Source organism: Pristiophorus japonicus, chromosome 13 (genome assembly GCF_044704955.1).
Source record: "Pristiophorus japonicus isolate sPriJap1 chromosome 13, sPriJap1.hap1, whole genome shotgun sequence".
Taxonomy (NCBI): domain Eukaryota; kingdom Metazoa; phylum Chordata; class Chondrichthyes; family Pristiophoridae; genus Pristiophorus; species Pristiophorus japonicus.
In genome coordinates, this window is record NC_091989.1 from 90,420,253 (window position 1) to 90,441,327 (window position 21,075).

Genomic DNA, 21,075 nt, shown 5'->3' on the forward strand with positions numbered 1-21,075 from the left:
ATCGCCTGTTTCAACATCCTGATCATTTGAGCCAATATCATTTCTTACTATTGCAGTGATTCCATCCTTTATCAATAGCATAGAGTGGCATTTGTGAGTTTGGTAAGTGGGTGAGTTTTAAGGGTTATTCTCTTTAAACCATTTGGAGGCTGGAGTAAATTGTTAGTGGCAATTGCCAGTAGCTTCTATGTAGGTAGCAGTTTAATTTAAAGGGAAAAAGTTAAATAGTTGGGAATCTTTCAGGTTTAGGCAGAGAAAAACAAGGTAACTCTCCAGTAGGAGGCAATTAGCAGCAGTTCTGTAAACGACTGGCCAGTAGTGAGTCATCTGACCTAGATACAGTTTAAAAAGAGGCAGCTCGTGCAGAGCACGGAGTGCAGCAGCATAGAGTGGCATTCGTGAGTTTGGTAAGTGGGTGAGTTCAGGCAAGTGGGGGTGGCAGGTGCTGTTTTGTCTTGTTTCTCCTACCAGTGCTGACACTAGAGCAGCTGATAAGGAGTGCGGGAGTAGGAGACAGAGGCCCAGAGACCAGCCCAACCAGCTGCAGACAAAGATAGAGGGGTGCGAAATCGAGAGGTGACGTCACAGCCAAGCTGGTAAGTGGTTGGCTGTTCGACTGGTAAGTATAACTTTCTTTCAGATTGACTTTTAGATTGGTTTAATTGGCAGCGAACTATTAAGTAGCTGTTTGGTGTTTAAGTAAATTTTAGTAAGTAAATTAATTTAAGGGTTAAGTCATGGCAGGAGAGCTCAGACCCATGTCATGCTCCTCCTGTGCTATATGGGAAATCAGGGACACTTCCAGTTTCCCTGACTACTAGGAAGTGTGCGGGAAGTGTGTCCAGCTGCAGCTCCTGAAAGACCGCATGACTGCACTGGAGCTGCGGATGGACTCACTCTGGTGCATGCGCGATGCTGAGAATGTTGTGGATAGCACATTTAGTGAGTTGGTCACACCGCAGGTAAGGGTTAGGACAGATAGTCAATGGGTGACCAAGAGACAAGGCAAAAGCAGGAAGGTAGTGCAGTCATCTCCCTCCAAAACAGATATACCGTTTTGGATACTGTTGGGGGCGATGACTTACCAGGGGAAGGCACCAGCAGCCAGGTTCATGGCATCATGGGTGGTTCTGCTGCACAGAAGGGAGGGAAAAAGAGTGGGAGAGCTATAGTGATAGGGGACTCTATTGTAAGGGGAATAGATAGGAGTTTCTGCGGCCGCAACCAAGACTCCAGGATGGTATGTTGCCTCCCTGGTGCAAGGTCAAGGTTATCTCGGAGCGGCTGCAGAGCATTCTGGAGAGGGAGGGTGAACAGCCAGTTGTCGTGGTACATGTAGGTACCAACAATATAGGTAAGAAGCGGGAAGAGGTCCTACAAGCTGAATTTAGGGAGCTAGGAGTTAAATTAAAAAGTAGGACCTCAAAGGTAGTAATCTCTGGATTGCTACCAGTGCCACGTGCTAATCAGAGTAGAGGGAGCAGGATAGTTAGAATAACTAAGTGGCTTGAGCAGTGGTGCAAGAGGGAGGGATTCAAATTCCTAGAACATTGGAACCAGTTCTGGGGGAAGTGGGACCTGCACAAAATGGACAGTTTGCACTTGGGCAGGACTAGAAATGATGTCCTGGGGGTAACATTTGCTAATGCAGTTCGGGAGTGTTTAAACTAATATGGCAGGGGGATGGGAACCTATGCAGCGGGACAGGGAGAAGTAATATGGAGTCAGAAACAGATAGTAGAAATGTAAAAAGCAACAGTGGAAGGCCGAGTAAACAAAGGCAAGAAACAAAAAGGGCCACATTACATCATAATGCTAAAAGGACAAAGGGTGTTAAAAAAACAAGCCTGAAGGCTTTGTGTCTTAATGCAAGGAGTATCCATATTAAGGTGGATGAATTAACTGTGCAAATAGATGTTAACAGATATGATGTGATTGGGATTACAGAGACGTGGCTCCAGGATGATCAGGGCTGGGAACTCAACATCCAAGGGTATTCAACAGTCAGGAAGTATAGAATAAAAGGAAAAGGAGGTGGGGTAGCATTGCTGGTTAAAGAGGAGATTAATGCAATCGTTAGGAAGGACATTAGCTTGGATGATGTGGAATCTATATGGGTAGAGCTGTAGAACACCAAAGGGCAAAAAACGTTAGTGGGAGTTGTGTACAGACCTCCAAACAGTAGTGGTGATGTTGGGGAGGGCATCAAACAGGAAATTAGGGGTGCATGCAAGAAAGATGCAGCAGTTATCATGAGTGACTTTAATATGCATATAGATTGGGCTAACCAAACTGGAAGCAATACGGTGGAGGAGGATTTCCTGGAGTGCATAACGGATGGTTTTCTAGACCAATATGTCGAGGAACCAACTAGGAGGGAGGCCATCTTAGACTGGGTGTTGTGTAATGAGAGAGGATTAATTAGCAATCTCGTTGTGCGAGGCCCCTTGGGGAAGAGTGACCATAATATGGTGGAATTCTACATTAGGATGGAGAATGAAACAGTTAATTCAGAGACCATGGTCCAGAACTTAAAGAAGGGTAACTTTGAAGGTATGAGGCGTGAATTAACTAGGATAGATTGGCGAATAATACTTAAGGGGTTAACAGTGGATGGGCAATGGCAGACATTTAGAGACCGCATGGATGAACTACAACAATTGTACATCCCTGTCTGGCGTAAAAATAAAAAAGGGAAGGTGGCTCAACCGTGGCTATCAAGGGAAATCAGGGATAGTATTAAAGCCAAGGAAGTGGCATACCAATTGGCCAGAAATAGCAGCGAACCCGAGGACTGGGAGAAATTTAGAACTCAGCAGAGGAGAACAAAGGGTTTGATTAGGGCAGGGAAAATAGAGTACGAGAGGAAGCTTGCAGGGAACATTAAGACGGACTGCAAAAGCTTCTGTAAATATGTAAAGAGAAAAAGGTTAGTAAAGACAAACGTAGGTCCCCTGCAGTCAGAATCAGGGGAAGTCATAACAGGGAACAAAGAAATGGCGGACCAATTGAACAAGTACTTTGGTTCGGTATTCACTATGGAGGAAACAAACAACCTTCCGGATATAAAAGGGGTCAGAGGGTCTAGTAAGAAGGAGGAACTGAGGGAAATCCTTATTAGTCGGGAAATTGTGTTGGGGAAATTGATGGGATTGAAGGCCGATAAATCCCTAGGGCCTGATGGTCTGCATCCCAGAGTACTTAAGGAGGTGGCCTTGGAAATAGCGGATGCATTGACAGTCATTTTCCAACATTCCATAGACTCTGGATCAGTTCCTATGGAGTGGAGGGTAGCCAATGTAACCCCACTTTTTAAAAAAGGAGGGAGAGAGAAAACAGGGAATTATAGACCGGTCAGCCTGACATCGGTAGTGGGTAAAATGATGGAATCAATTATTAAGGATGTCATAGCAGCGCATTTGGAAAGAGGTGACATGATAGGTCTAAGTCAGCATGGATTTGTGAAAGGGAAATCATGCTTGACAAATCTTCTGAAATTTTTTGAGGATGTTTCCAGTAGAGTGGACAAGGGAGAACCAGTTGATGTGGTGTATTTGGACTTTCAGAAGCCTTTCGACAAGGTCCCACACAATGTGCAAAGTTAAAGCACATAGGATTGGGGGTAGTGTGCTGATGTGGATTGAGAACTGGTTGGCAGACAGGAAGCAAAGAGTAGGAGTAAATGGGTACTTTTCAGAATGGCAGGCAGTGACTAGTGGGGTACTGCAAGGTTCTGTGCTGGGGCCCCAGCTGTTTACATTGTACATTAATGATTTAGACGAGGGGATTAAATGTAGTATCTCCAAATTTGCGGATGACACTAAGTTGGGTGGCAGTGTGAGCTGCGAGGAGGATGCTATGAGGCTGCAGAGTGACTTGGATAGGTTAGGTGAGTGGGCAAATGCACGGCAGATGAAGTATAATGTGGATAAATGTGAGGTTATCCACTTTGGTGGTAAAAACAGAGAGACAGACTATTATCTGAATGGTGACAGATTAGGAAAAGGGGAGGTGCAACGAGACCTGGGTGTCATGGTACATCAGTCATTGAAGGATGGCATGCAGGTACAGCAGGCGGTTAAGAAAGCAAATGGCATGTTGGCCTTCATAGCGAGGGGATTTGAGTACAGGGGCAGGGAGGTGTTACTACAGTTGTACAGGGCTTTGGTGAGGCCACACCTGGAGTATTGTGTACAGTTTTGGTCTCCTAACTTGAGGAAGGACATTCTGCTATTGAGGGAGTGCAGCAAAGGTTCACCAGACTGATTCCCGGGATGCAGGACTGACATATCAAGAAAGACTGGATCAACTGGGCTTGTATTCACTGGAGTTCAGAAGAATGAGGGGATCTCATAGAAACGTTTAAAATTCTGATGGGTTTAGACAGGTTAGATGCAGGAAGAATGTTCCCAATGTTGGGGAAGTCCAGAACCAGGGGTCACAGTCTAAGGATAAGGGGTAAGCCATTTAGGACCGAGATGAGGAGAAACTTCTTCACCCAGAGTGGTGAACTTGTGGACTTCTCTACCACAGAAAGTTGTTGAGGCCAATTCACTAAATATATTCAAAAAGGAGTTAGATGTAGTCCTTACTACTCGGGGGATCAAGGGGTATGGCGAGAAAGCAGGAATGGGGTACTGAAGTTGCATGTTCAGCCATGAACTCATTGAATGGCGATGCAGGCTAGAAGGGCCGAATTGCCTACTCCTGCACCTATTTTCTATGTTTCTATGTTTCTATAGAGCTACCCCACCTCCTTTTCCTTTCTGTCTGTCCTTCCGGATTGTCAAGTACCCCTGAATATTTAATTCCCAGTCCTGGTCACCTTGCAACCACGTCTCTGTAATGGCTATCAGATCATACCCATTTGTGCCGTCAACTCATCTTGCACTGACATCTACTCGTATGTAGGATGTGAGAATGATGCATCTTTGCCCGAGACTTCTAGAGCTGAGGAAACAGATACCCTTGATTCTGATGACGATTGAAAGATATGCATTCCTTTTGTTCTCTAACATTTTTTCAGATCTATTTTGATTTTTCAGTACTTCTATCTTTAAAAAAAAATCAATACTATTACTTTTATTATTATAATAATTATTATAATTATATGGTTGACAAATGAGTGCAGGTGGCCATCTGATATGTCAGTAAGTGTGTATAAAATAAATGGTTGCTATGGTAGATTTCTTTCTTAGCAACGGATATGAAAACAAAACTTAAATTTATGTATAACAGCACCAAATGATGCAACGAGACCTCAGACGTTCTCAGTGATACTTCTTTTTTTAACCAATTCTTACACTATTCATGCTTAAAATTTAGCAGGAGCACTGATATGTCACTGTTGCTAGGGAAAAGAAAGTCCATAGCAATCATTTTTATGTTTTTCTTGATTTTTAGCCATTTATCAGACTCAATTTTCAGACTTGGGAACATTTGGTTTTTGCTTCAGATACATATGTTTAACATATTTAGCATGGTTCTAGATACTTCTAGATGAGAGGGGATCTCATAGAAACATGTAAAATTCTGACAGGACTGGACAGGTTAGATGCAGGATGAATGTTCCCGATGTTGGAGAAGTCCAGAACCAGTCTAAGGATAAAGAGTAGGCCATTAAGGACTGAGATGAGGAGAAACTTCTTCACTCAGAGAGTTGTTAACCTGTGGAATTCTCTATCACAGAGAGTTATTGATGCCAGTTCATTGTATATATTCAAGAGGGAGTTAGATATGGCCCTTACAGCTAAAGGGATCAAGGAATATGGAGAGAAAGCAGGAAAGGGGTACCGAGGTGAATGATCAGCCATGATCTTATTGAATGGTGGTGCAGGCTCGAAGGGCCGAATGGCCTACTCCTGCACCTATTTTCTATGTTTCTATGTTTCCCACACGGAGACTGGAACTAAAAATCGAGGCAAGAAAACAGGCTTCGGCCCACGGTCGACAAGAACTTCACAAATAGTGAAATACGGAAAGATCATTAGAGTTCCAATGAAGATCAAGGGTTATAATTTGAATCACTTCAAGAATCACACGTCTGAGTTACGTAAGCTGTGCCCGGACTCTTCAGATACACCAGATTGATAATGCTGCCCCATCAACAAGAAAATAGGAGGAAACCTTAGCCCCCTTGCAGGGGTAGCAGTGCTGGACTTCCTCTTCAGACTTGCAAACAGGGCTACATATTTCATCAATGAGCAGATACAATCTGTGAAGCTGCCAGCAGTGACGTGTAGGGTACTCCTTGAGAGGGGCGAAGGAGCTGTGAGAGACCGTGGAGGGATGTGGTCGGGGCCCAGGGGAGGCGTGATTTCGGGGCCAGGGGCAGCACGGGCCAGCCCACACTGCGATGTGTGCGCGCACTAGGTCCGTGCAGCAGAGCAGGTCTCCAGTTGTCTTGGGTAATCGTTGCCACTGGACCAAGACCTAGCTCTGTCAAGCCCATGTGATGGCTGGTGTGCAACGGCCACCACACGTTAAAAAATCCACGCACAGGCATCTTCCACCCTTGAGGATGTAGTTTGGGTTCTTCATTCGAAACACCTGTGAACTCATCCTTTTTTTGGCGTGGAAGCAAGTCATCCTTGTTTTGAGGGACTGCCTATGATGATGACTCCTTGTGGGTACCTCTCCTGCCAACTTTTCTAGTTCGTCTGGCTCAGCATTAGATGAGACACCATACCGAAGTCAAAGATTTGCAATCCATCAGGGCAGTGGAGATAAAAAGAAAAACTGTAAATGTTGGAAATCTAAAAACAAAGACAATGAATGGTAGGCGTGCTCGGCAGGGTCAGTTAGCATCTGGAAAGAGAGACAGGACGAAGTTTCAGATATGCTCCTTTTAGAGCAGTACAGGTTGAACCTCCATTATCCAGAACTCCCTTATCCAGAACCACCCCTCGTCCAGAATTATTCCAGGCCAGCGGGTGGCGCATGCGCAGAACTCCGACATGAACAAATTGAAGTCCTTCCTCGCTGCCGACTCCCGCAATCGCTGGCCTGACCCCGCGATCCACTGTCCCCCACCCATGATCTCTCTGCTGCACTCCCAGACCCAAGTCAGCCAGCCCCGATATCCCCTTGCCCAGTACCTGTACCATCCAATTTAACGTGACCACCCCTCGTCCAATAAAAATCCCTTATCCAGAACAGGCCAGGTCCTGAGGGTTTTGGATAAGGGAGGTTCAACCTGTATTGGGTGGAAAAATCCTGGTCAGGTTTTATCTCAGCGTTGTCTCCTCCATCTCTGGCTCGTGATTATCTCAATGTCTAGCTTCAGAAAACATGATAGGCCCTCTGCAAAAGGTGGTGTTGTTATTAGCAAAGTGCACTATAAGGAAGAGAGAAAGAATTTGCATTTATATAGCACCTTTCGCATCCTCAGGACATCCCAAAGGATTACTTTTCCAGTGCAGTAACTGTTGTTTTGGCGGGATGTGACATGGTGTTCCCCCAGGGATATGGACTAGGACCTCAGCTGTTCACCATATTTATCAATGACTTGGATGAAGGAATGGAGAGTTGTGTATCGAACTTTGCAGATGACACCAATTTGAAAGGCACAGTAAGTTGTGCAGGTTGAAGCAAGAAAGGGACATATATAGATTAAATGAGTTGGAAAAACTATGGCAGATGGAGTTCAAGGCCGCAATCTAGCTAACCGTGATGAGTCCGGGGAGGCTGGTGTCAGTGGCGGGTGGCGAAGATGCTCCTGGCTCCAGCTTGCACTGCATGAGGAATCTTCCGTTGATGGGGCTCTTTAAGTCCGCCCTGTGAGATTCTCAGCCAATTGAAGGAAGAGGGTGTGATGATGTCATCAGACGGTTTCCTTAAAGGGACCATGACCGTGATAGAGAATTCAAACAGGCTGCAGACAGATAGGCTGTGAGAATACACAGATCCCCCAGTTGGAGCTTCTATGTGCAACTCAGCACATTGCATTAAGTCATCAATCAACATGACATTTCAGGACCTTTGGCAGCGAGCCAATTAAAGGTTAACAGTATATTAATTGAGCCAATAAGGTCAAAGAAGGCGCGTTCTTTTCTGTAAACTGAGCCAGGTATAAGTACAGTCATGTTTTGCCATGTGTTCTCAGAAGGACAAAGGAACTGGCGATCAGCCAGAAGCTTGTTGCTGCTGCCAGAATAAAATTATGTTAATATATCACCTGAGTTCGCATTTCATTGAAAATTAAGAGATCTAATAATTTTGGCGTCACGAACACGATCGCTGAGGGAAGAAACTGAAGTTTGGACATCGGACCTACATACTTAGGCAAGGACTCCTCTTTATAAAAGTCCTCGGTCAAAAGTCTAAATTCGCCTCTCCTTCTATGCGATTCCAAAAGCCTCCGGTTTGCGAACCCTCCAGTTGGTAGTTGGCTCGAGGTCCCATAGACGTCTAACTTCGGCGGTGTGTTAGTTAATTAATCACCGATCCACTGATCGGCTGGAAAGCCTACGACTCGAGACCCCAGTAAAGAAATCAGTATTATGGCAGCAGGAGATAAGAGCAAAGAATTGCCTACAACTGTTAAAAGTGGGCAGGCACCACCTGAGGTTTCGATAGATTAAATCCTCCAACAGTTGAAAGAATACATAGAGCAACAATTCAACTGATTTAAAACCTGTATTAAGATCGAACAAAAATACGGTACCTCCAAAGGACAATGGTTCTTGGATGAGATTAAAAGGGTCTGGGGAAAAACGACCCGTATGAAAAATAAAGAGCGAACCCGATGGTCCTTAGCTGTTATGAGACAGATCCGACAGCGGAATGAAATTATAACGCGTTCCCAAATTGATAGGGACCTGACCAGTACAAAGGACCAATTGCAAGCCGTTTGTGAACAGCTGCAACAGAAAAAGCTTGAAAATGAAAAGTTGGAAGTGGAAGTTAAAGATCTTAAAGATGAAATTAAAGAATGGAAAAAATCATTAGGTCAAGAGACAGTAATAGGAAAAGGAAAATGTATCGGTCAATTCCCAGGATACCCATGTTTGGATAAATTAAAAGCGCAAACCCGAAGACACGACCGAGGAATAGATACGGATTCTGAGTCCTCCGACAAAACAGGGTCGGAGGATGAAGAATTAGGGATGCGCTTTGACCCCGTTTAAAAAAAGACGAGTTGTAGCCAAATCAGAAGAGACTGTGGATGAGGATGGAACCAAGACAACGAAGAATGTATGCAAAATATTTAGTTCATGATCCGGCAGACCCAGAGAAAATTGATAAATGGTCCAAGGAGTTGCCCAATCCAAAGAAAGGGGGAGTGAAAACTGGACCGCTTAAGAAATATATATCAACTTCATCCCTGGGACGGAGTGCAAATTTTGACCATAATGATGCCAAAAACACAGGGAAGATAATTGCACGACAAGGTAGAAGAAGCTTTGGGGCAGGATGAGCAAGAATTAAACGCAGGGTGGGAGGCGATTAAACACCTTCAGTCCAGCTCAGACAGACTGGGGAAAAATTGCAGCCTGCCAACAGAAAGGGACAGAGGAGGTCCTGGAGTATGACGAGCAGTTTAGATGCACGTGGCTAGAACATTCGGGTATGAATAATATGGATGAGGAAATGGATGAACAAGTGTTTGGACCCCTGAAAGCAGCTTTCGTGGCAAGTCTAAAGCCAGAACTGTCCAAAATGCTTAAGATAGTGTTACCGGACTGGGAAGATAGAGGAACTACCTTTGCAGCATTGGTGGTTCGATGTAACCAATTAGATCGGGATATGGGAGCTAAAGTCCGAGCCCTGCAGGCTGTGGAATGGAAATCCCAGGATTCCGATAAACAGTTATTAGTAAAATTACCTGGAAAATGTCATTATTGTGGGAAAGAAGGTCACTGGGCCAAGACGTGCAGGGCAAAACAGAAAGGTCGTGGCCGGGGAAGAGGACGCAGCCAAGGATACAATTCAGCCGACAAACCAGGCTTGTCACAAGATAATGACCTCATAGAAGCATTTAAGCGACTGACAATACAACAACAGAAGGAGTTACTTGGGATAGCAAAGAACGATTGGAGCCCACCCTGGCCCCCCTCCTCGCACTAATACAACAGAGGGGAGATGGGCTATATTTCACCGTGAGGGTGGGCGATAAGGATGTGGACTGTCTTTTAGACACAGGGGTGGAATTAACATGCTTACCCCTACAATATAGAGACTTTTTGCCGTTGGATGGTAGGGCACGTAGAGCCTATGGAGTTGGGGGCCATAAAATGGAAATTAAAAGGACAACACCGGTACTTATAGGGCTGGGTCCACATGAACTAACCACGCCGGTCTGGATAGGCCCAGTAGAACAACTCCTTTTGGGATTGGACGTTCTAATCCAAGTAGATTCATCGTTGCATTTCGAGGATGGTCGGGTGACATGGTCAATTAGAACTTTGAAGAAAGAAGAATTGAAAGAACACCCGATATGGGCTAAAGATAAGAACGATTGTGGCCTACTCCAGATGGAGCCTGCGTCATTTACCGGGACCAAGCCTCCATGCACTAAACAGTATCCCATCAGTCCAATTTCCATCGCGGGAATCTTACCGGTTATTCAGCAATTGGAGAAACAAGGGGTGCTTATTAAAACGCATAGCTCCTCCAATAGCCCCGTGTGGCCGGTACAGAAATCTAATGAGACTTGGCGTTTGACTGTCGATTATAGGAAAGCTAACCAGTGTATTGATCAAAAAGCTCCTTTAGTCGCAGATCCCTCCACCATTTTTAATGCCCTCAAACCGGAACATAAATATTTCTCGGTTATCGATATGGCCAACGGATTTTGGTTGGTGCCTCTGGCACCGGAGGTTCGATAGTGGTTTGCTTTCACTGTCCAAGGGCAACAGTATACTTGGACCCGGTTACCGCAGGGTTTCCACAACAGCCCTACGGTATTCCACATGGCCTTACAAAGCCATTTGCGAGAATTACCTCCCCTGTCATCCACAGCCATCCAATATGTAGATGATATCCTGCGAGCTTCAAATACGGAAGAACAGCATGAACAAGATTTACAAGCTTTGCTGGACCACCTTTGGCTGAAAGGACATAAAGCCAGCATCGACAAAGCACACATATCCCAAGAAGCAGTTGTATACCTGGGACAAAAGATTTCACAAGGAAAGAACTTACCCAGGATAGAACTGCAACCATTCGGGCTGCTAAAAAACCCAACACTATTCAGGAACTAAGGTCTTTTTTGGGACTGTGTAACTTTAACAGAAATTGGATTGACTCCTTCACACAGCTTGCTCAGCCACTGAATGATATTTTAAAGGGGAAACGTGCCTCTAAAGAAGCCATCACCCTCACTAAGGAACAGCAAGAGGCCTTCCTGAGTTGGAAAAAGGCTTTGTGTTCGGCACCGGCTCTGGGAATCCCCGACAGTGGTAAGCCATTTACCCTGTTTGTCCATGAGAAAGAAGGATACATGACAGCTATACTGACACAAGAACATGGGGACCGGCAACGACCTATTGGCTATTATTCGGCAAAACTGGATGCGGTAGTCCTCGGATGGGGAAGTTGCCTAAGGGCCATGGAAGCTACATGTCGAGTGGTAATGATCACTGCGGATCTAGTCCTCGACCAAAAGCTGATTGTCAAGTGTCCCCACACCGTACACGCTTTGCTGTCTATGAATAGAATATCTCAGGAGACGGCAGCTAGATAGACCCGCTGGACAGCAGTTTTCGAAGCTCCTAATCTCCATATCGTCCGGGCTAGCCCGGTTAATCCCGCAACTATGCTCCCGATGTCAGAATCGAGAGAGCAAGAGGGGGGAGAATGTGAAGAGCATGACTGCGTGGAGATTTTAAAAGAAACAGAAGAAGCAGCCTTAGCAGCAGAGGAGCCTCTACACAACCCAGACCTCATCCTGTTTACAGATGGTTCTTCCTTTGTTGACAATGGTACCAGAAAAGCAGGATGGGCAGTTCCAACCTTATATGAGGTAGTGGCAAAAGGATGTTTACCCTCAGGAACGTCAGCACAACAGGCCAAGTTACGGGCCCTGTCAGAAGCATGTCGAATAGCAGAAGGACAGATAGCTAATGTCTAAACAGATTCGCGTTATGCTTTTGGAGTCGCTCACGACTTGGTCTGTTATGGCGGAAAAGAGGATTCCTCACTGCTGCTGGTACACCTATCCGAAATGTAAAAGAAGTCCGAGACTTACTAGAGGCCATACAATTACCTCAGGAAGTGTCCATCCTGAAGTGTAAGGCCCATACCAAGGAAAATACCACAGAAGCACAGGGAAATGCCCTAGCCGACCAGACAGCTAAAGATGCCGCCTCACAGGGCGCTCCCCCAGAAGAACCAACACAGATGTGCAGATTGAAAGCACTCAGGACTCTGACACGAGACCTTCAAATAATGCAAGGCGAGTGCTCCCGAGAGGAAAAATGGACATGGATTGAGGCAAGAATTAAACTATGCGAAGATGGTGTCTGGAGACAAAGAGTTACCGACAAGCCAGTCGTGCCACAAGCGCTTATGCCTTTTTTAGCCCAACAGATCCACTCGTGGGGACGCTTGGCCTCACAACAGATGACGGCACGGTTCCAGAAAAGCTGGTGGGGTCGGGGATTTAAAAAACATGCCCAGCTGGTAGCAGACCGCTGTGTGGTCTGCCAGAAAAATAATTCTGGACCCATCACGGTAATGCCCCAACTGAGGCCCCCTGCCCCTGTCGGACCATTCCAGCATCTGCAGGTTGATTATATGTCTCTTCCTTCATGCCAAGGATACACTAACATTCTTGTCATGGTCGACAGATTCTCTAAATGGGTAGAAGCTGTCCCAACTAAAAGAGCCACAGCCAATCACACTGCAAAGGTCTTGTGTAAGGATTATATTCCCCGATGGGGAGTCCCGAGTAGCATTGACTCAGATCAGGGAACACACTTCACAGGTGCTGTCTGCCAAGAAGTCTGTAGGTTACTGAACATTACGTGGGATTTACACTGTCCTTATCATCCACAATCATCAGGACAAATAGAGCGAATGAATCGAACTCTGAAACAACGGCTTGCCAAATATCACCAAGAAGGAACACCATGGCCCCAGGCACTACCAATAGTGCTATGTAGCATTAGGGCAACCCCAAACAGAACTACAGGTCTAAGCCCATTTGAAATTATAACAGGAAGACCCATGTCGCTGCCAGGAACTATTGATTTAAGGAAAGCTGATGTTCACTTAATGAGTGACTCTTTGTTATCATACCGTCAGAACCTAACCAATGCTATTAGTTCTGTTTCCCGACAGGTCGTGGCAGCTTGGGATAATCCACCCAAAGGAGGACACGACATAATCCCGGGAGTCTGGGTCTATGTGAAAAAGTTACATTAAGAACCTTTGGGTGCCAAGTGGGAGGGATCTTACCAAGTGTTATTGACCACTTCGGCAGCTGTTAAAGTCCAAGGAAAGAAAGCCTGGATCCACGCCTCACACGTTAAACGAGCACCCGTAACTGAAGCTGAAATCTGATAAGGACAATTACTTTTTGCCAAAATGTATAAATTTACTGTATTACTGACTGTAGGTATTCTAGGCAAATGCCTACTTGTTACTAGCCGACCCTCTGCACCAAAGGGAAATAGTAGAGTAACAAGGGAATTACATGTAAATACCTTTTTATATATGTCATACATTTATGCCAAACAAGGTAACATTTCTAGTTGTTGGGTATGTGTTTATTCCTATTCACTCAAAGGGAGGGATTCCCTTGAGACCAGTTTCCTTGAATATCTCGGAAATGGCTGAGTGGATAATTAATCAAAACAAAAGAGGCAATGCGTTTCAGGATACGGAAAACTGGGCACATAAATGGAAGTCAGCAGGTTACAATCTGACTACCTTTGAAGGGGGATACCAACCGTGCTACAATAATTCCAAACGGCCCCCATTTTTGTTATCACTAATACAACGGGGATAGGAAGACCGGGGGAATCGGTCTGTCTGATTAGAAACATCAAAGGAGGCCAAAATATGGGGTATAGTAACTGCTCCCGGAATTATAATGTAATCAAGCCACGGAACTGTCCAAACTGGGCCGATGTGGGAATTCTTAACGTAACAGGGATTCTGAATAAAACAGATGGAAAGGCCCCGGACTATTGCTGATAAAGAAACAGCTAACATTCATTGCCTATAATGGCACCAATTGGGTGTGTGGCCACAAGGCCTACCCTTGGCTGCCCCAGAATTGGATGGGATCCTGCTATTTAGCCTATATTGTGCCATATATGTATCATATAAAGTCACTGTCGGAACATTTACACCGTCCTAGGAGAGCTATCACAGAAACAGAGAGGTTCTTTGCCATTCTGATCCCCAGGTATGGGACCGCCAGACTGGCAAGGGAATCCATTAACATGGCATCCGTTGTGGAACGAGTAGCCAATGATACTTCAGAGGCCCTAGTTAAAATCAATGCAGAAATGGTAGCAATCCGCACAGTAGCCCTACAGAATAGACAGACCCTTGACTACATCCTGGCTGAAAAGGGAGGTACTTGCGCCCTACTCGGAACTGAGTGTTGCACATATATCCCAGATAGCTCCAAAGAAATTACCCACTTAGCGGAGCATATCCAAAAGGAGGTTGAAAAACTTAAGAAACCCCCATCATTCGCTTTGTGGAGCGGAGCCACTGAATGGCTAGGTTCAATAGGAACTTCATTGGTGGAAGGTTTAATTCTATTCATTGTAATTATTTTACTTTTATATTGTTTGTTTATATTGATTAAATGTTGTTGCAACCAGGCGGCTGTAGCTGCTGTCCCGCAGGTGAGACACCTTGCAGGTCCCAGCAGACCATATGTACGTGGCACAGGGGTATGTTATGCTTAAGGGAAGGTTGTTTACTGGTTGAATTAAGATATTGATTTGGATTAAATTGGAATAAGGTTAATTAACCTACTAAAATCAGACTTCCATTGTGGCCACGATGGAATTCGGGTTGGTGTAAATTTGTGTGGAAGCTACTAGTCCGGACATGTGGCAAAACACATCAACAAATTTTAGAAGAAAACTCTATTAACATGTATGAAATTATTTTGTAGAATGTTTAACCAGTGATACCTGATGTTTTATGATTCAGTTTGTGAAAGAATCAAAGGGGGGATTGATAGAGAATTCAAACAGGCTGCAGACAGGCTGTGAGAATACACAGACCCCCCAGTAAGAGCTTCTACGTGCAACTCAGCACATTGCATTAAGTCATCAATCAACTTGACATTTCAGGACCTTTGACAGCGAGCCAATTAAAGGTTAACAGGATATTAATTGAGCCAATAAGGTCAAAGAAGGCGCGTTCTTTTCTGTAAACTGAGCCAGGTATAAGTACAGCCATGTTTTGCCATGTGTTCTCAGAAGGACAAAGGAACTGACAATCAGACAGAAGCTTGTTGCTGCTGCCAGAATAAAATTATGTTAAAATATCACCGAAGTTCACATTTCACTGAAAATTAAGAGATCTAACAATCGCATTGATTTTGAAAGTTGTTCTGTCAGTGTTCTGCAGCATTGAGGTGCTGCAAACGCTGCACAAAGATGCACGGCTGCACTCAGACTCTCCCATTACTCCCTCCATATCACAGCGCAGGGAGATTTGGCGGAAGAGACCTCCCCAGGACATCAACACAGCCTGATTGCACATTACACAGGAGGGCACAAGCAGGGATGTTGTCAGGAGGAGCTGGCTGCAGTGGCACAAACCTTTCAATGATCTCAGTAGATCACAAAATGTTACTGCAAAGCCACACTCAACCTCATCCTGCTGTGCCACTCATCACATCTCCATCACTCTGCCTTCCCTACCCTACTCCTGCACATCCTTACTCACACCAACTTATCATATACCTCCACCCATCCCCCTCTCTCTATCTACATTATCACATCCCCATCTCACTAGCCACACCTCACCCTCATCCTTGTCCAATCATACCAACTTACAACACACAAGGGTAGGCACTTGGATCTTTTAGCCAATGTCATGTAGAGTTTCTGGTCATGTCAAATTTTGAAATCTTTCTTTTAAACACTCTGCGTTCTTGGACAGATTCGTGTGAACCTTTGGAAGTGGCATTGTGAGTTGTAGTGAATGGTGAGACATAACGATACCCCGCACAATGTTGATGAGTGTGAAAGAAATGGTTTGGGCATTGCAGGGATGCTTTAAGGTGCTGGTGTGGGGTGGCGCCAACCTGGTGCATCAGGTGGCAGTCAGGGTGTACAGCGTGAAGTGAAGTAAATGTGGCCATCGTGAGGCCATCCCTGGCATCCCGGGGAACAATGTGCTCATGTGCTGATGCCCTGTGTTCTGTGCAGGTGATAACGGAGAAGTTTGGTGTTGTTGGTGGTGATGCTGGTGTGTTTAGTGATGTTGGTGTTGGGGCTGATCGTGGTAGGAGTCTGAGGACCAAGGTGAGATTTTCTCAAGGGCACCAATGCTGCTGCAATAGATGGCAGCTGAAGTTGAGATGACAGAAGCAATCTGCCAATGGTGAGAGAGGTTGCTCCAAGAGGGTGATAGTGGATAGAGAGTTCACTGCAGACACTTCCAACTGCATACAGCTCAAAAGTGTCTTCCAAATCCTGAAGGCTTAAGCTTCTGAGATTGGAAAGTGAACTGCTGTGAAATGGTAGCTTCTGCAGCTATCAACTAGTCAAAGCAAAGGAGAGTCATTGAGAACCCGACACACCTACCTGACGTGAAGCCCAAGCGGCGGGAAGCTGCTGAAAAACTTGTAAAATGGTAAATACCTGGTAAAATTTTTAAAAATACCTTTAAACTACCTCTTAATAATGTTAATTGGCTGACCTGTCGCTTGGTGTCGGGTCTGTGAACCGCAGCTAGACCCGGCACTCTGGAAACTGACAAGGAGGTGGGTTAAGGGAAAGTATGAGGTTGTCCACTTTACTTCCAAGAACAACAAATCAGAGTATTGTCCAAATGGTGAGAAACTGTGGAGGCGCAAAGAGATTTGGGAGGCCATGTACACAAATCATAAAAGCTTATGGACAGGTACAAAAAGCATTGAAAAAGACTAATGGAGTGATGGCCTTTATTCCAAGGGAACTGAACTACAAAGGGGCGGAAGTTATACTACAGTTGTATAGTGCCTTGGCCAGGCCACATCTGGAGCGCAGCTTCACCAGAATGATACCGGGGCTCAAAGGGTTAAATTATGAGGACAGGTCGCATAAACTTGGCTTGTATTCTTTTGAGTATAGAAGATTGAAGGGAGATCTGACCGAGGTGTTTAAATGAGGAAAAGGATTAGTTAGGATTAATAACTAAAAACTATTTCCTCTGGTGGGGGAGTCCACAAGGGGCATAATCTTAAAATTACAGCTTTGCCATTCAGGAGTTAAATCAGGAAGCATTTCTTCACACAGATGGTAGTAGGCATATGGAACTCTTCTCCTCCCTCCCTCCCCTCCCCCCACCCCAGCAAAAATGGCTGTGGATGCTGGGTTAATTGAAGCTTTCAAGACCAAGATTGATAGATTTTTGTTAGGCAAGGATATGAAGGGATATGAAACAAAGGCAGCATTTTAGTAATTTAGTAAATTATTTGGACACCCAAATAATTTGCCCCTTCACAGTTCCTAGCCTCTCGAGATTAAGAAAATAGATAAGAATAAATAATAATTAATGAGCCAATTGAAAAACTATTTCTGTGAGCATATGCTTCTGGGTAGTCTGAATAACATCTTGGCATATCAGCAAGGCCAAGGAAGTTTTGGGGAAAGGTCAGACTTATCCCCATAAATATTACTCGGAAGTGTGTTTGAGTTCAGGAGCTGTGGAATGTGTAACCTTGAGTTAGTGAACTATACATGCTATAATGGCAAATACTGCTCTCCTTTTGATGATACATGATGAAAGTGGGCTACTATATAATAGGGATCAAGGGAGGAATTAGTCAAGACAATTCTTGTTAGACATTCTACTGTAAATAAGAAGATAAAGCCAAGAGCTCAAAGTGGAGTTTCTCATTTAATTCAACCACTGGAGAATTGCTAAAGGTTTTCACACCTGAAAGGATAGCAATAATTATTGCTGCCAGGTACAGCAGGCTGGAGTAACTACAGCTGTCCCTGCTGTAAATAGGTGATGAGCTTACACACTAAAGCCGGCAGGTTAATTGCTATTATTGCTCAACCTATTGTTATATAGCCAAAAGGAAAAGGTCCGTCTCTACCTGAGTAATAGGCTACTACATAGGAAATCACACTGAAGCCAGGTAGAATTAAATTATAAACCAGGCAAATCAGAATAGATGTTGATGAAGAATAGGGCCTCCATCTCTTGCTGGGTCAAAGAACGTTTGTTTAAGTATTGGTCAGCTGATAATATAGTATTTCCTGCAGTAAGTACAAAGAAGACCGGCAGATACAAGCACTGATCAGACAAAAAAAGGAGTCTGGTATTAGCAAATATCTGGCAGTGTCATATTAATAATGGCTGTAATAAAATTAATAGAAGCCAAGATAGAGGAAACCCTAGCTAAGTGAAGGGAGAAAACAGTCAAATCCACGGATGATCCATCAGGACGATGAGGCAACAGATCAGCCAGCCACTGCTCCAGCTTCTACTCCGGCAGAAGCTATCAATACTAAAAGCAGAGGATGGAAGAAGTCATAAGTGTATGTCGTTCATTCGTGGAAAGGCAATGTTTGGAGCTTCAATTACAGTCACAGTATAGATCTGAACATTTTGCAGCAGTGTTCCTCGTTGATGTAATTCCACACGAATCAGCAGGCTCAGGGCTACACTCACTATTCCTGCCCATGCACCAAAGATCAAACACAGGTGCTGAAATCATTAGATAAAGCAAACATTAATGTTTTTAATTGCCCCTCTGAGCACAAGCTGAGCGCTGCTTTCTAGCTACAGATGACATGCTTCCGACTCAAGTCCTATTGCTGAAACCGATTATAAATAATTTGTTCGGGCACTGGAAATATGTATAAAAGGAGAATGGTTTCAGAGCAATAAATCAGGCTGCTGCCAGGTTACCAAGGGCCCACTATTAATTTTAAGTTTAAATGTCAACAGACATAGAAATAGTGTTAATTCAGGATTACTGTTGCTTTTAATGGGGCGGAGCTCTCATAATCACTAGGTGAGGTAACAGCGGAGCAGTGCAAAAATATCAGGAAATTATGGTGTGGCGCAAGTCACCTAATCCATAAGTTCCTCTTTGTGCTGTTCAAAGTGCCCTATGACGTAGATGCCCCATTACATTGGCACAAGTCTCCAGGAAATTCTGGGCCAATAATTTAATGAAGCTGCTGCCAGTTTCAGGTCAGGTTCACTTGATCTACCCTGTAAAACTCCAGGTCGAGTGGACCTGGTAAGAAAAGTCAGGCAAAGGCAGCAATGCTTAAACAATTGGCTTAACACTTACACTCTGACCCCTTGAGTTAATATCTAATTATCAGTACTAGTTTTCATCCTCTAAACTGGAGTTGTGTCTGGAGAGAGCACTTTGAGATACATACCATTATGGTGAAATACTGACACAAGTCTGTCGCTGGTAATGGCAATGGTTGGTGTATAGAGCTTTGGTACTCGGAGACCAAGGCCGGCATTTTCATTACCTGAGCGGGTTGGGTGAGGACGCTCAGTGTGGCGGATCAGAAGCTTGTTGTTCTTTTCATCCCGCTCCTCAGAGCGACTTTCCCTTAATGACGCCCATTAAGGCAGGCCTGCAGGTTATCCGCCCCTATAAAATGGTGCAGGTCTGATGACGGCACTAATGTCCAGCCAGATATTTAAAGCAGCATGGGCTATATTGCATTTGAAGGTTCATCTCGGGGTGTGTAGGCAGTTCATAACAACATCTGGCTAGTACTCAGCCTTGCATAGACGGCGTCACAAAGACAGAGGCTGCACCCAGGTTTTCAGATGACTCCCTATATATTCTTGTGGAGGGAGTCACAGCACACAGGGACGTCCTCTTCCCTGCTGATGAGTGGAAGAAACTTCCCCAGGAGACTAAAAGAGCCTGGCTCCAAATAGCAGAGGAGGTCAACAGCAGGGAGGTGGTGAGGAGGACCTGGGTGCAGTGCCAGAAGCGCATCAATGATCTCATGAGATCAGGAAAGGCGAGTGCAAAGCCACAACAAATTCATCCTGCTGTGCCTGTCATCACATCCCCATCACTCTTCCCTTCCCAAGCCACCCCTCACACTCACCTTCATCCTAATGCAATCATACCAATCATAACACAAGGCGGGCACTTTGCATTGGCACTTTGGCATTGGCATCCCACTTCCTCATAGTCAACCTCTAAAGATCTGATCTACACATTCCTTACACTTATGCCATCACTCTCACTCAAACTTCTCTTCTTTCTCTCCTTGCAGAGGTAGAGACAGCCTGATCACTTCCCTGCTGTGACTACTTTTGGTGGACGTTCTCTGGGTTTTAGAGCCTGTGATGGCCCCGCCAAAGTCTGCTCCTCCTGCAACTGTGCAGGGGCAGACTCGGCCATCGCGATCCGAGGAAGCATCTGGGGCTCTGACTGAGGGGGAGGCAACGGGGGAGAAGTGTGAATGCTTTGAGAGGAGCCCACACATATATGTCCCCTCTCACCATCATCCTCTCATGGGCCACTTGCACATCCCTGCTTGCATGCAGCTGGAGAGCACCTTGCTGCACAGCAGTGGGGCCATGAGGACCCAAGTCTATGTTGGCATCCCTCCTAGACAGGAGGTCTATGAGCCTCTGCCATCTGTTCTCCATAGATAGCATGTGCTCATGTGAGGGAGAGAACCGGAGGTGGCCCTCCATCCTTCGCCACTTTGACAGCAGCAGAGGAGGTTGCCTTGGAAGTCTCAGGAGTTGTGGAGTAGCTGGTGGTGGGAGATGGAGGGGGACCTTTCAGCAACCTGGTGACAGAATTACATACAGCCACATGGCATACAGTAGTCACTCATATGGTGACTGATGTCAGCAGCCAGTGAATGTTCATCATGTGCATAATGGTATCGCTTCTCATTCTTAATGTAACATTTGTCAATCATCTCTTTACTCTCCCAC

The 21,075-nt window shown here is 45.1% G+C and overlaps 1 protein-coding gene and 1 pseudogene across 4 annotated transcripts in view; both read right to left on the reverse strand.

Annotated features, from left to right (window-relative positions):
- st3gal2 (ST3 beta-galactoside alpha-2,3-sialyltransferase 2) overlaps positions 1-21,075 on the reverse strand; it is a 468,108-nt gene that overhangs the window by 22,139 nt on the left and 424,894 nt on the right. The gene's annotated exons all lie outside the window — the stretch shown is intronic.
- On the reverse strand, positions 17,851-20,527 carry LOC139279039 (cytochrome c oxidase subunit 1-like; annotated as a pseudogene).